This window comes from Dioscorea cayenensis, chromosome 17, assembly GCF_009730915.1.
Source record: "Dioscorea cayenensis subsp. rotundata cultivar TDr96_F1 chromosome 17, TDr96_F1_v2_PseudoChromosome.rev07_lg8_w22 25.fasta, whole genome shotgun sequence".
NCBI classification, from domain to species: Eukaryota; Viridiplantae; Streptophyta; class Magnoliopsida; order Dioscoreales; family Dioscoreaceae; genus Dioscorea; species Dioscorea cayenensis.
In genome coordinates this window covers 13,812,250-13,817,570 of record NC_052487.1, presented here as the reverse complement: position 1 = coordinate 13,817,570, position 5,321 = coordinate 13,812,250, and the positions used below count along the sequence as shown (strand labels likewise).

At 32.5% G+C, this 5,321-nt stretch overlaps 1 long non-coding RNA gene across 1 annotated transcript; it reads left to right on the top strand.

Annotated features, from left to right (window-relative positions):
- The first annotated feature begins 1,133 nt into the window (after window positions 1-1,133).
- On the top strand, window positions 1,134-3,604 carry LOC120280089. The gene is made up of 3 exons (XR_005542244.1): window positions 1,134-2,768; window positions 2,859-3,178; window positions 3,290-3,604. It is a non-coding gene; the product is annotated as an uncharacterized LOC120280089 (long non-coding RNA).
- Window positions 3,605-5,321: the final 1,717 nt, after the last annotated feature.

Genomic DNA, 5,321 nt, shown 5'->3' with positions numbered 1-5,321 from the left:
AGTCGATGTGGGACTAAATTACAATAGTAAAATACTTGTTTATTGATTCTAGCTTTCAGTATAGCATTTTTGTCAAAACAAAATTTATTGGTAGATTGGTTAGAGTAGTATATGATTGGTTTTAATGGTTTATGAAGTCTTGAGTTCAAATCATGGTGACCACAATTGTTGTTTTTTATTTTTTTTAAATGCTTATTATTGAATATTTTGATAATGTTTTAAAAGATGATACTTGTTAGTATAGGATGAAATTTAAATATTTTCAAGAATCATAGATTTGATTAAAAGGGAACATGAGACGATGGAAATTGAAAAAAAACTTATTATATACGAAATTTAATTTTCTATAAAAAACAATTAAATATATAATTGAGAAATTAAAATAATAATGTTTATTTTTTACCGTTATTTAACATTATGTTATGATAAATATTTTTTAACATAATTTAGTTTTCTTACATTAAAATATATTATTAACAAAATTTTATTAGTTATATATTCATCTGGATTTTGGTGAATATTATAATTTTAAGTTAATAATATATCTAGAAATACATAAAATTTTAGAATTTTCACCCAAAAATATACAAAAATATGTATGAAAGATTATAGTTTTAAATTAACAATAAGGTTATACTATTACACATCAATGACATTATGTTTTTTTTTTATATTTATTTTAAATAATATTAATAATGGAGATAAGTAATACATATAAAAACAATGGATTATAATGTTGAGTAACACAAAAAAAGGTGAGTAATACCCTTTTTTTATAATGATTGCTATTAACAATTAAAGTAAATAATTTGACACAAAATGCAAAAATAATGAAATCTAAAAGGGTATATATAATTAAACAGAAAGTGAAAAACTAATTTTTTATTCTTTTTAAAGTATGTTTATATATTTTTCCTTTCTTTAATTAAATAAGGAAAAAGTTTGGGTTAGTGGATAAGGTGTTTGAGGGATGAAAAGGTCATGGGTTCAAATCTTTGGTGCTTTGAATCTAAGTTTTTTTTAAAATAAAAAAATGACTCAACCCGCCGGGTTGCCGGGTTGGGACATCCCCAACCCGTAACCTGGGCCCGCTACAGTGCGGGCCGATTACTTATTACCGGCCCGACCCGTCGGGTCAGTTGAACCGGCGGGTTTGGGCGGGCGGGCCAAAAGACGGCCCGTGCCCCCCTCTAGCACTAATCGGGTAAGGAGACAAGTAAAAATGCAATAGAATTTTCTGATGTTTGGAATTTTTTTTATAAAGAAAGGGGTGGGTCAAGATGGCATACAAATAGCAGAATGCAAGGGATGTAAGAAAGAATACAAATGTGGTGGTAAAAAGTATGAGACTTCTTCATTGAGGTGCCACAAGGATAATTGCAAAATGATTAAATTAAATAATGTAGGACAAATGTTTTTTGATCATGAAGGGAAAATAAGGTCAAAGAAAGTAGATCAAAAAATTGCACGTGACTTATTAGTTGTTGCAGTTATAAAACATGATTTACCATTTTCATTTATTGAATATGATGGCATTAGAGCTTGGATAAAATATGTAAATCCCGATGGTGCTTGCATTTCTATAAATACCCTTGTTTATGATATTACAAGAATATATATGAGAGAAAAAGGAATTCAGAAGCATGTTTTGGGTAATATTCAGAATAGAGTTTGCTTAATTTCAGATGTGTGGACTGCATGCATTAGTGAGGGTTGCATTTGTTTGACAGGATATTGTTGATAAAAATTAGAAATTGAACAGTAAAATTCTTAACTTTGCTAAATTGCCTAATCCACACTCGGGAGTTGAATTGGTTGTAAAGTTATTTGCATTTTTGAAAGAATGGGAATTGAGAAAAAAGTGTTTTCTTTGACATTGGATAATGCATCTAGCAATGACAATATGCAAGATATTTTTTTAAAAAAACAACTGTCTTTGCATGATAGTTTGTTATGTGGTGGTGAATTTTTTCATATTCGTTGTTTAGCTCACATTTTGAATCTCATTGTGCAAGAAGGTTTGAAAGTAGCTCATGATGCTTTGCAAAAAATCAGAGAATTTGTCAAATATGTGAAGGGTTCAGAAAGTAGAATGAAAAAAATTTGAAAAATGTGTGGGCGCAGTTGGCAACATCGACACCAGTATTGACATGCAATTAGATGTATACACCCGTTGGAATTTGACATATTTGATGTTGGATAGTGTCATTAAATATAAAAGGGCGTTCGATTCTCTTCAAGTGAATGATAGAAATTATAAGTATTGTCCTTCAAATGAAGAATGGAAAATAGGAGAGAAAATAAATGAGTTCTTGGAGCCATGCATTTTATGACACTACCAACTTGATATCGGGATCTTCTTATCCTACGTCAAACTTGTATTTTATACAAGTTTGGAAGACTGAAGTTTTATTAAAAGAAAACTTGTCAACTGAAGATGTGGTGATTAGTGATATGTGTAGAAGGTTGAAAGAATATTTTGATAAAAATTGGAGACAATATAGCATGGTACTTGCATTTGGGGCTATCCTTGACCCACTAATTAAATTATCAATGTTGGAATATTTTAATGGAAAGGTTGAGAGTGATTCTACTAAATGCCAAGATAATGTATCCCTTGTGAGAAAACAAAATTATACACACTTTTTTAGCATTATTCAAATGCTAATAAGTCAAGTCCTTCACAACCACAATCTTCTTCTATCATTACACCTACATCTACACAAGGTGGTGGAGGAATAAAAAGTAAGGGCAAAAGAATTTTTTATGTAAGTGCTCTATCACTTTCTTTCTTTATTTATATATTTCTCTAATTTCTTTTTATTTTTATGATAACATATGCTAATAATTAATTGTAGGAAATTAAAGCATTTGAGAGCCAATCAATTAATAGTGCGGGGAAATCTCAATTGGATCTTTATTTGGAGGAGCTAAAGCTTGAATTTGCATATTATGAAGATTTGAATGTATTGAAGTATTGGAAGAATCATAAGCATAGGTTCCCTAATTCTTGTATTAATGGCAGGTGATGTCTTAGCTATCCCAATAACAACTGTTGCATCTAAATCAACCTTTTCTATTGGTGCTCATGTGCTCAACAAATATAGAAGTTGTACCCTTCCTGAAAAAGCGCAAGCTCTCATTTGCACTTGTAATTGGTTGCATGGTTATAACATTGGTAATTTACAAGCTATTAATTTAAATTGTTTATTTAGTTAAAATCTTGAAATATTTGTTTATTTTAAATTTAATTTTTGACTAATTTTTATATTTGGGATTTTTTATGTAGGTAATGAAGATGAGGCAAACACTAAACCAACTATATCCGAGTGCGGGTTCAAACATTCTTGAACTTATCAATGAAGATAGAATGAAAGGAGGAGATGGAGAAGAGGAAAATTTGAATGATTTAATTTAATGATTGATGAATTTTAAATTTTTAATGAATTCTACTATTGTATGTCTTATGACTTAAGACTTAGGAGGAAGAGAGGCATGAAGAATTATGAAATTTTTTTTTTCTTATGGTTGAAAGACTATTTCATTATTGATGGGAAGATGATTTTTGTTGGAATTTTAGAAGTTCATTTTTCTAATAAATAGGAAGGAGAGGGTTGATTTCCATTATCAACTAGAAATTTAAGTTGTTATGTGGATGGAATCAATGTTGCTTTTAAATTTTTAATGGATGATAAATGATGATAAATGTTTTAGGTGCTTTTATGTAGTGTCATGGTATTGATATTTCTCTTATCTATGGTTGTTGATTTTGGAATTTTTGAATGTTGGGTTAATTGGTTAATTTGGTTGGATATGTTGGTATTTACTTATTTTATAATTTTAGTTTTGTGATTTATTATAACTTATATGTAAAATATTTTTTGAAATATGTCTTTTGTATTATGTTTTGTGCTTTAATAAATATCTTTTGGTTAGGTTTGGTTTGTTAAAAAAAATAATCAATATATAAAATATATAATTTTAATTGTTTTATATTTTTAGCGGGCCGGCCTGCTCAACCCGCCAACCCAAGGTGGGTTTGGTTGGGTTGGCATTTTGCCCGCCAAATGGCTGGCAGGCCCTCCCCGCCAACCCTGTTTTGACAGCTCTAACCGAGCTACTAGGAGAAGCCACGAACAACCCACCAAGCTTGTGCCTTGAGAGGAAGCCATCGAGGTTCATTTTATGCTGAAAAATCCACTTCCCAGTGATGACAATGTCGCTAAGAGGCCTCGGTACAAGAGTCCAAGTCCTATTCTGCAGCAAAGAATTGTACTCCTCAAGCATAGTGTTATACTTGTTAGGATCCTTTAGAGTTGTACGATATGTTTTAGGGATTTGAGGAAGGGTGCTAGTGGCGTTGTTTAAGTTGAAGAGTTTCTTGAGAAAAGTGATGCTAGATTTTCCATGTATTTGCATGTGATGACCATTATGGATGGCAGGTGGGGTAGTCAATAGTGGTGAGGCTAGTGGTGTGGTGATGCTAGAGTGAGAGGGCTGGTTTATGGAGATATGTGGGGTAGGCAGTCTAGAGTGGATAGAACATGAGGCATGGTGTGTGTTAGTGTGAAATCATGAAAAAATTATAAACAGAAGGTGGCATATGCTACTTCTGAGAGAAAGGGAATGGAGTTTCATCAAATGTGACATGTCGTAATATGATAATGCGACTTGTGGAAATGTCGAGGCACTGGTAATCCTAATGCTTGGAAGGATAGCCAAGAAAGACATATGGGGGGGGTGGACTGTGGTGCTAGTTTATATGATGTGGTGGTAGAGAGGTTCAAATAGCAAAGACATTCAAAAACACAGAGGTGATCATAAGATGGTGGAGTACAGTAAAGAGCTTCATACAGAGTACAGAGGTCTAAGGCTTTGGTGGGGCAACGGTTGAGGAGATAAGTGTCGATGTGTAATACTAGTTAGGATACTAGATTAGGATCCTTTAGAGTTGTACGATATGTTTTAGGGATTTGAGGAAGGATGCTAGTGGCGTTGTTTAAGTTGAAGAGTTTCTTGAGAAAAGTGATGCTAGATTTTCCATGTATTTGCATGTGATGACCATTATGGATGGCAGGTGGGGTAGTCAATAGTGGTGAGGCTGGTGGTGTGGTGATGCTAGAGTGAGAGGGCTAGTTTATGGAGATATGTGGGATAGGCAGTCTAGAGTGGATAGAACATGAGGCATGGTGTGTGTCAGTGTAAAATCATGAAAAAATTATAAACAAAAGGTGGCATATGCTACTTCTGAGAGAAAGGGAATGGAGTTTCATCAAATGTGACATGTCGTAATATGATAATGCAACTTGTGGAAATGTCGA